The sequence below is a fragment of the Ricinus communis genome, chromosome 2, assembly GCF_019578655.1.
Source record: "Ricinus communis isolate WT05 ecotype wild-type chromosome 2, ASM1957865v1, whole genome shotgun sequence".
NCBI classification, from domain to species: Eukaryota; Viridiplantae; Streptophyta; class Magnoliopsida; order Malpighiales; family Euphorbiaceae; genus Ricinus; species Ricinus communis.
Genome location: NC_063257.1, coordinates 16,051,440 through 16,061,966, shown reverse-complemented (window position 1 = coordinate 16,061,966; position 10,527 = coordinate 16,051,440). Strand labels below are relative to the sequence as shown.

Here is a 10,527-nt window from a genome sequence, read left to right as displayed (position 1 = left end):
TTAAGGTCTAACCTGCCTCTATTAAGCTTTGTTAATTCTTAATCCGGCTAGTCAATTACCCTTATCACAAAGTGATTATTAACCAGTTCTTGCTATTCAGTTTTTTGATTACTAAACGAATCTCTCAATTATATTAAGCAATCTAAATTCCACCATTCACAACGTCTCATGAATAAAGTGATTTCTTATTAATAATAAAAGAAAAAAGAATCAAGAATTGACAATCAAAATCTCATAACATTAAGTTTAATCCACAAACATAGGAACCCCAATTGGGTTCAACAATTTAGCTACTCATACTAATAAGCATCACAAAATAAGAATTAAAATCAGAAAAGTAAATTAAAGGCATGTACACCATACTCTTTCAAGTAGGATGAGAAACCCTAATTTTCCAATTCAAAATATCAAACCCTAATTTGCCTCTTGAATGCTCCTAAATCTTGTCTTGATCTTCAAATCGATGTTGAAACAGGTGTAATCCTTTCTTCAATTGATGAAATTGATCTCCCAAAGTCGACAATTAAGGTCTAGAAATAAATGAATTGAGTGTGTATATTGAAAATCAAGTCAGAAAATCGAACCCTCATTCACCAATTCATTTTTGCCTATACAGTCCCTTCAGCACGGCTGTGGTCAAGCCTGTGCTAGTCAGCATGGGCGGAGTCCACACCGTGCTGAACCTGCACATTCAGTTGTGTTGACCTCTTACAAGCTGTGCCCAAGCCGGTGCTGACCTACCACGGGCTGTGGTGGAGGCCGTGATGGCTATGGAAACCGTGCCAAAATGGCACTTCTAGGGGCAGCTTCTTGACAATTCAGCATGGCCGGAGTCCAGGTCGTGCTCAACCCTTAGAATGCTAGTTCTTGCTCAATTTGATGGATTCTAGTCCGTAATTGTGCATATTTCCCTCGATTACTGACAGTGTCCTTCGATAATGACTTGAAATGTGAAAGGAACCGAAAGACAGGTGATTCTAGCATAAAACGAGATAATTATGCACAAGAATGTAAACAATTAGGCATGTAAATATGTGTAATATGATGCTTATCAAATCACCCCACACTTAAGCTTTTTCTTGTCCTCAAGCAATCAATAACTCAATACATGCACAGGCAACAATCACCCCTCAGAATCCATGCTAAAGTTCACAACTCAACCCTATTCAACATATAAAGAATGAAACTCAAGTAACTAACAAGTTATACACCTTTAAGAAAGAACTATAATGATATCATCTCGAAACACAACTTACATAACAAATCAGCATTAAAGACTAAGAACCATTGCCTCACAGGAATCTCTCAAATCACTCACAATGTTTATAGGTAAATAAGAAAATTCTTTCAATACAACTGCATAAAACCTGTTTACCATAAGCTTGCTTATAAATCTCATCTTCGCTACTACCAATAATTGAATACTAAAATCAAAGGGTCTTTTCAAGGGTTGTAATGAGGCTGAGGTAAATGTACGAATATTTGGATAGAAGTGTAAAGTATACTGAAAAATTATGCACTTAATTGAACTGAATGCTTCAGGAACTGAGTGCTAAACAATAAAAGTATTTACTAAGCCTTATTTGAAGTAAAGGATGCTCACAAGAGTTAGATTCAGAAGAGCTAAAAGCTAAGAAGTAAGTAATAATTTTTTTTCTTCTTTTTTTTATATATATACTATGTATATATATTACAGCAGCTTATGTAGGGGCTGCTGTGGTTATTGACATAAATAAGAAGAATGAATATTCAATTTCGGATTGAAAGGAGCATCAAAGAATGACTTAAAAAATTAAGTGAATTAAAAACAATGTCAAGCACTATGATTCCAAAAACATAACACATAATTACTCAGTATACAGGGTGAAAGGAAAGACAAATGTAAAGAATGGTGTATGTGTAGTGATTAGGTGTAAATTATAAAGAAAAGGTTACGACTCAAACTAGCTGACTAATGGAAACAGAGGGTAGGCTTTTGGCCAGATGTGGTGAAATCCTAAGTTGCCCAAATCATCTTATGGTATTCAAAAATTCATGTAACCGCAACAAGCATTACAGAGCAAGTTCTAGAAATGAAAGTAAGTACAATGCACACTCAATCAAGAAAATTCATGAGCATAATGTGTAATGGATGCTCAAATTTTTGCTTCAAAGACTCACATTTGAAGTGGCTAAAATTTGCAATTAGTTTCCAGACTTATCAATTGAATCATCAATTAAATTGAATACGAGGTTGACATAATCAGAGTTCACAGTCAAAGGTTGTAAATTCGCAAGGAACTCAAGTAACACCAGTTTAACCCAGCCAAATTGACATGTTGAATATAGTAAAATTGCTTTCAAGAACAGAAGATAAAGAGGGACAATCAAGTACTAGTGTGTGAATTAAGTCATTAATTACGAAAGAATAAATGAAACTTGAATGTCATGCAAAACCTAGGTCCTAACATCCTAAGCATGGTCCATTATCATTGCTTTTAAACAATTAAGGGAGACCCACCCCACACTTAAGTATAACACTATCCACAGTGTTAGAAAGATTAAAATTGGGTAAGCATATGACTCGCACATCATAGTTTTTGAAGATCATGCTTAGTTTTCAAAATGGGAAAGCATAATTTTCTACTAAAATAACTTAACATAAAAGGAAAAATGAAAGGAAATAACATAAAATTAAGCATTCAAAAAGCAAGAAAATAAAATAAAATAAAATAAAGAAAAGAAAATAAAAAGAAAAAGGAAAAAGAAAAGTAGCATAATTTTTTTTCTACTAGGAGTTTGCTGATGGTGTATCCTCACTGGTTGGATCTGCTGGAAGATGAGGAGCAGGAAAAGTCGCTGAAGGAGGGGGCGGTGGTGGATCAGGGTTCGTGAAGCATCCTGCCAGATCGAACTCCATATTATCGACGAGTCGCTAATTTTGTGCTCTAGCATCCATCATCTTCTTCATCTGCTCCACTATGAAGTCTGTCTGGGTGGCCTGCCTCTCCAACCCGCTCATAAGCTGCTGAAGCATAATGTTCAAATCGCCAAACTGTGCCCTAGTCTCCTCTTGGAAACTCAGATCGCAGACTCGATCTAGTCGGTCAGCCAAAGCACTAATCTGAGCACTTGATGTCCCTACATAAGAGGATGAGGCTCCAGATGGAGGCATAAACACTATAGCTAGGTTAGGAATCCTAACATCCGGGATTCCAGCCGACGGATCTTGGGCTCCTTTAGCCGCTGCCTCTCTAGCCTCCCTGACTATTGTGTTCATAAGCCTGTATTCTATACCATATGGATGTCTAGTAGCCGTGATTATATACATGTTGATCATCTGTCAGATCCCTAGTGGTGTCATGTCACCAATATTTGAAAGCTCTGACAGACAATCGTCGAATACATCCAGTCTCTTGGCTAACCTAGTCACGTACAGGCCAAAACAACATGCATTTTCTTCTGGGCGTCTACTATAAATGATCGGACTTGTCGAGCCAACAATTATCCCAAGTCTAACTTCTTCTGATGTTACATAGCCTAGAGGATGAAGACATCAGTTTGTGTTACCGCTCCAAAACTACCTCATCTGCCTGTAATGGTGTAAGCTAATAGGGTATGGAGATAGCGGAGATGATCCGGAAGGCTAGATGCCTTAGACCTGCTTGGATAGTACATTTCCGGCCTAAGTACCAATGAGTCCCAGATGGTGTCGTATGATATTGGGTTGATGTAGAGACATCCCTGATACTCCTCCTCGAGATCTCCTGTTCAGTCCATAATCCCAAATGCATGCCGAATTGTGGGATTGACATTGAGAACTCCCTTCCCCTAAGTCTGAAATAGACTACATCAGGCTGTTTCCAGTTTGTGATCTGTTACTGCAAGAAGAAGGTGCTGAGGAACTCAATTGTAAGCTCATAGTAGGTTGGCTCAATGATGTCAAAGAATCGCGCATACGGTAGAGTCTCGAACAGAGTGCGCACATCCTGAACCAATCCCACTCTTTCCAGGGATACAAAGTCAATGCAATGACCCGCTATCACTTGCTTCCATCTCATGACTTGGAATCGACTTTCATTATCTGCATTAGGGAATGTCCACAATGGATGATGACCAGGTGCAGGTGGATTCGTAACTGGTGCTCTTCGAGCTCGGACTAGTTCTTTATTACGTTGGAGGTGGAGGTCGTCTGGTTACGTCGTGGAGGAAGATGTTCCTTCGCCACGCGATCGCTAGCTGGTAGCAACGCGTTCCGGTTGTTCTCTACGGGATTGATCGCGGTCCGTCATATTACCTAATGCAATGAATCATTAGTTATTCGTACAAGAAATCAAGTTAATCAGAAATCCTACCGAAAATTAAATAGCATAACGGCTATAATTCGACTAACAGAAAACTTTAGACTTAACAAAAGACTAAAGCCTCAATCTCCTGCATAAACTAATTAATAGATACATTCCAACCTACTTTATCGTGCACCAACTAATGCAACTTTATGCTAACAATTATTCATAATAAAATGCCATAGACAAACTTTATTTCCGCCAAACCCCACACTTATCATTTTCATAATCGAATTTACAGCAAACATAGCAACTAATGTAAATTAAATCTAACTGAGGTCATATTGAAGCAGTGTAACAACGTAAAACTACCAAAGCATACTAGCATGTCCTAAATAAAGTATATGCATAAAAGAAAAGCCAAATTAAAACAAATAAAAGCAAAAAGTGAAGAGACTTACTTGGAATTGCTGAGAAATGTAAGAAGGATGAGAGAAATGGAAGAAAACAACACTTTGGAGCTTAGAAAGGGGGTAGCAAAATTTTTGAAAGCTTCCTTTTTTATAGGCACTGGGGTCTGCACAGGCGAGGGCAAGGCCGTGCTGAGCCCTTATGGTTCAATGATGCACCATTTGGCACGGGTGGGGGCACGACCGTGCTGACCAGCACGACCTGGTGTTGCTGCCCGTGGTGCCTTTGGAAGCCGTGCTGAATTGGCTAAGTCTTCTTTGTGCTTTATGTGTTCTCTCACCACGGGCTTGACTCCAGCACGGCCTATTGTTGTAGCCCGTGATGGCCACGGAAACCGTGGTGAAAGTATTGATTCCGGGCTATCCTTCGCCATCTCGAGTCACCGAACTCCATACCTGCATTTGACACATATACATACACATTTAGGCCGTGGATCAAGTAAGTAAATCAAACGGGAAAGTCACACTTCACTGATTATTAAAAAATTCAACATAAGTTATTCCAACACTAAGTTCATACAAATATGTTTAATATAAAAAGTAATTGTTCTAAAGATCAATAAGCATGCAATGAATGATAATATAAAAATAGACTGAAGAAAAGAGCATAAAACTAGAATGGGAATGCCTCCCAAAGGCACTTCTTTTTTATTCTTGAGTCATTTAGCTGGACTCAATATGAACCATCAGTGGAGGTACAACATCATATTAACCCGCTGCTCAGTCTCCAACGAGTTTCCGTGATACACTTTGATCCTATATCCATTGACTTTGAAATCACCCTTCTCGACTGTGCCATATAGGAAAACCTGCTTAACCACGAAGGGCCCCGATCATCGACTCCTGAGCTTCCCTAGGAACAACCGAAGACGTGAGTTATATAGCAATACTCTATCTCCACTTTGAAACTCTGTGGGACTTTTGAGCCTCTGATTGTGCCACTTCTTTGTCTTCGCCTTGTAAATTGAGGAGTTTTCATACGCTTGTTGACGCCATTCCTCTAATTCACCCAGTTGCAACTGTCTTTCCTTAGCTGCAGAATCAACATCAAAATTGTAAGTTTTAAGGGCCCAAAGAGCCCTATGTTCTAATTCGACAGGTAAATGACAAGAGTTCCCATATACCAGCCTATAGGGCGTAAAACCTGTGGAGGTCCTATATGTAGTTTTAAATGCCCATAATGCATCATCTAGTTTGGAGGCCCAATCTTTCCGACTTACACCCACAGTTCTCTTTAATATATGTTTTGAACCCCTATTAGTAACCTCAACTTGCCTATTGATTTATGGATGATAGGGAGTGGAGAATCGCTGCGTTACACCATAGCGCCTGAGTGCCCTCTCCAATTGAGCGTTGCAGAAATGCGTTCCCTTGTCACTAATTAGCGCTCTAGGTGTGCCGAACCTAGCAAATAACTTTTTAAGGAACCTGTAAACAACTCTAGCATCGTTAGTGGGTAAGGCCTGTGCCTTCGGCCATTTGGAGAAATATTCAGCAGCTACTAGGATATACTTATTACCATTTGAGGAAGGGAAGGATCCCATGAAGTCAATACCCCAAATGTCAAATATCTCAACTATCTGCATACTGTTTTGGGGCATCTCATCACGGGCAGAGATAATACCTGAGCGCTGACAAGCGTCGCAAACCTGAACAAAGGTTCTAGCATCCTGGAAGATAGTTGGCCAATAAAAGCCTACATTCAACACCTTCCTAGCAGTATGGTTCGCCGCTTGATGGCCTCCTACAGGTCCTTCATGACAATGCCTCAAGATTTGGAGACTCTCTTCGCCATAGACACATCGGTGGATGACCTGGTCTGCACACACTCAATATAGGAAGGGGTCTTCCCAAATGTAGCCACAAGATAGTTAGCATAATCAGAAAACCACAGAGAATCATAATATACCTTTAATGAATACAAGTGCATTCGAGCTCGGGTTCTCCAGTCTGGATAGGTGATCTGCTACCAAATTTTCTGCGCCCTTCTTATCTCTAATCTCAATGTCGAATTCCTGTAACAATAGAATCCATCTGATCAATCTTGGCTTAGCATCATGCTTATTAAATAAATACCTCAAAGCTGAATGGTCAGTGAAGACGATGGTCTTTGATAAGATGAGGTATGATCGAAATTTGTCGAAAGCATACACGATAGCCAACAATTCTTTCTCTGTAGTAGTGTAAAGTTCCTGGGCTCCTGTTAACGTCTTGCTAGCATAGTAAATGGGTTGGAACTTTTTATCAAACCTCTATCCAAGCACAGCTCCAACTGCATAGTCACTAGCATCGCACATTAGTTCAAAGGGCAGCCCTCAATCAGGCGAAGCCATGATAGGGCTGTGGTCAGAAGTTTCTTTAATAACTCAAAAGAAGATACACATGCATCCTAAAAAACAAAAGGTGCATCCTTAACTAGCAATTGAGTAAGAGGCCTAGCAATCCTAGAGAAATTTCTAATGAATCTTCTATAAAATCCGGCATGGCCTAAGAAACTCCTAACAACCCTAACAGAACTAGGGGGTGGTAGTTTAGATATTGTTTCTATTTTAGCTCTATCGACTTCCATCCCTACATGTGAAATCTTATGCCCTAGAACGATTCCCTCTCTCACCATAAAATGACACTTTTCCCAATTTAGCACCAAGTTAGCCTCAATGCTCCTAGCTAACATGCATTCTAGATTTTCCAAACAGTGAGAGAATGAGTTACCAAAAATAGAGAAGTCATCCATAAATACCTCCATCGACTCCTCAATCATATCATAAAAAATGGCCATTATACACTGCTGAAACGTAGCCGGCGCATTGCATAGACCGAAATGCATTCGTCTATAAGCGAATGTCCCGTAGGGGCAGGTGAAAGTTGTCTTCTCTTGGTCTTCGGGTGCAATTAGGATATGAAAATATCCTGAAAAACCATCAAGAAAACAGTAAAACATGTGTCATGCCAATCTTTCTAACATTTGATCAATAAAAGGAAGAGGGAAGTGATCCTTCCGAGTTGCATCATTAAGCCTCCTGTAATTGATGCATACTCAGAATCCTGTTACCGTCCGTGTAGGTATCAGCTCATCCTGCTCATTTTGAATTACTTTCATGCCTCCTTTCTTCGGCACAACCTGCACAGGGCTCACCCAAGAACTGTCAGAAATAGGGTAAATTAATCCTGCATCTAGGAACTTAATTACCTCCTTTTTCACTACTTCCTTCATGTTCGGATTAAGCCACCTCTGTGGCTGAACTACTACTTTGTAGCTATCCTCCATAAGAATCTTGTGAGAACATAAACTTGGGTTGATCCTGGGAATATCAGCAATTTTGTAGGCGAAGGCCTTCTTATACCTCTTGAGCGCATCTAGAGTTTTTGCTCGCTCCTCAGGTGTTAAATCTACTACAATAATCACCGGTAACTTTTCTTCCTCATCTAAGAATCCATAGCTTAAGTGCTTGGGCAGCTCCTTTAATTATAAGGCCGCGGGGTCCGTAAAAGAAGATTTCACTTTCCGCACTTCTGACCTGTCAAGAGAAAGAAAAGGATCAGTAGAACAGCTAGGCTCAATAGCCAATAAACTAGCGAGCTGCTCCAACACTTGCTCGTTGGACAGGTCCTCCTCCTCTCCTTGCAAGGCTACCTGCAAAGGATCATCAAGCAAATTTCCTATAAGTGAGACTCAACCAAATTATCCATAATATCAATAGAAAATACAGCATCATCATGGTCTAAAGAGTGTATCATAGTAGTCGCTAGGTCGAAGGTGATGGTCTCATCGTCTACCCTAAGTTTAAGGTTTCCATCACAAACATCTATTACAGCCCTAAATGTTGCAAGAAAGGGTCTACCTAGGATTAAAGGTACAATACTCTCACCTTCCATATCCATAACTACAAAATCTACAGGAAAAATAAACTTATCTACCTTAACAAGACACCTTCAACTATACCCCTAGGAATCTTTCCAGTTCTATCAGCTAATTGAATGCTCAGACTAGTGGGCATTAAATTTATACTAGCTCCTAAATCAGCTAATGTACCACTAATAGGCAAATCGCCAATGACACAAGGAGCAATAAAACTCCCTAGGTCTTTTCTTTTGAGTGGCAGCTTGTTCTGAAGAAGAGCCGAACACTCCTCGTTCAGAGTTACGAGTCCCAAATCCTCCAACTTCCTTTTGTTGCTCAAAATTTCCTTTAGGAACTTTGCATACTTCGGCATCTACGAAATAGCTTCAACAAAAGGCAGGTTAATCCTCAGTTGTTTAAACAAGTCAAGAAACTTACCAAACTGCTTATCAACCTTCTCTTGCTTAAGTCGAGCAGGGTAGGGGACTGGTGGCTAGTACTCTCTCACAGGGCTCTTCTACCTGTCTTGCACTTTTCTCCTCCCATTATCTCAGGCTCGGGCTCCTGCCTAGCTTGCTTATCCTACATACAAACATTCTCATCATCAGCTAAAGGTAGAGAGCTAGACAATTATTTACCTAGACCACAAGGTGACAACCTTGCATTTCTCTCTAGGGTTTGACTCTGTTGTGCTAGGGAGCGATCCTTGTGGCCTCTCATACAACATCTTAGAAATATGCCCAATTTGACTCTCTAGATTCTGGATGGATGCCTGCTGATTTCTAAAGGCACTGTCTGTTTGCTGGAATCTCGTCTTCACCGAACGTGACAAACCTCATCATCAGCTTCTCCAAGTTAGATTTCTTTTCGGCTGGTGGAGGGGGCTGTGATGGTATAGCCTGCTACTGCAGTTGTGGTGGCTACTGATACAGTCTCTGAAAGCCTGGTGGACCCTAGGCGTTGTTATTTCTCCACCCAAAATTTGGATGGTTACGCCAGCCGGGGTTATATGTGCTACTGTATGGGTTGTTCCGCTGTCTAGGGGCATTACCCATGTAGTCTACCTGTTCCATGTCAGCAGAAACAATAGAGGAAGAATTATTACTAAAAGCAAACATACCTCCCGCATTATAGTTTGCACTGTAGTGCGGGCCACCACAAAATTCACAGCTTATTTGGGCTGCATGAATAAGCATCTGAAGCTGGTCTAACTTCTTAGTCAGAAGCTCCACTTGAGCTGCTAAGGCTGCTGTGGAGTCTAACTAGTTGATCGTTTCTTGTTTGACCGGCCGACTCCTAGAGGATTGCCACTGGTAGTTGTTCATGGCCATCTCCTCTATCAGGTCTTGTGCCTGCTCCGACGTCTTGCTGTTTAAAGCTCCACCTACTGCAGCATCCACCATTTGCCTCGTATCAAGGTTCAAACCGCAGTAAAAAGTCTGAACCTGCATCCATACCGGTAGACCGTGGTGTGGAGAACATCTCAACAAGTCTTTATACCTCTCCCAGGCATCGTACATGCTCTTGTCGTCCATCTGCACAAAAGAAGAAATGTCATTTCTCAATTTAGCAGTTTTAGTTGGAGGAAAATACTTGTAAAGAAATTTTTCAGCTAATGATTTCCAGGTTGTAATAGTGTGCGGTGGAAAGGACTGCATCTCTTTGCATTATCCCTTAAATAAAATAGAAATAATCTCAGCCAGATGGCATCATCGGTAGTTCCATTTATCTTGAAAGTGTCACATATCTCCAAGAAGTTGGCTATATGGGCATTGGGATCCTCGCTTGGCAGCCCCCTAAACTGTACACTCTGTTGTACCATCTGGATCACATTTGGCTTTATCTCGAAATTGTTAGTTGCCACTGCCGATCTGAGTATACTCGTTTGTGTCCCATCGAATGATGGTCTAGCAAACTCATACATTGTTCTGTTGGCATCCACTGCGGCATT

The 10,527-nt window shown here is 40.6% G+C and overlaps 1 non-coding gene across 1 annotated transcript; it reads left to right on the top strand.

Annotated features, from left to right (window-relative positions):
• Positions 1–10,037: 10,037 nt before the first annotated feature.
• LOC112534987 lies at positions 10,038–10,144 on the top strand. The gene has a single exon (XR_003079194.1). It is a non-coding gene; the product is annotated as a small nucleolar RNA R71 (small nucleolar RNA).
• The last annotated feature ends 383 nt before the right edge of the window (positions 10,145–10,527 follow it).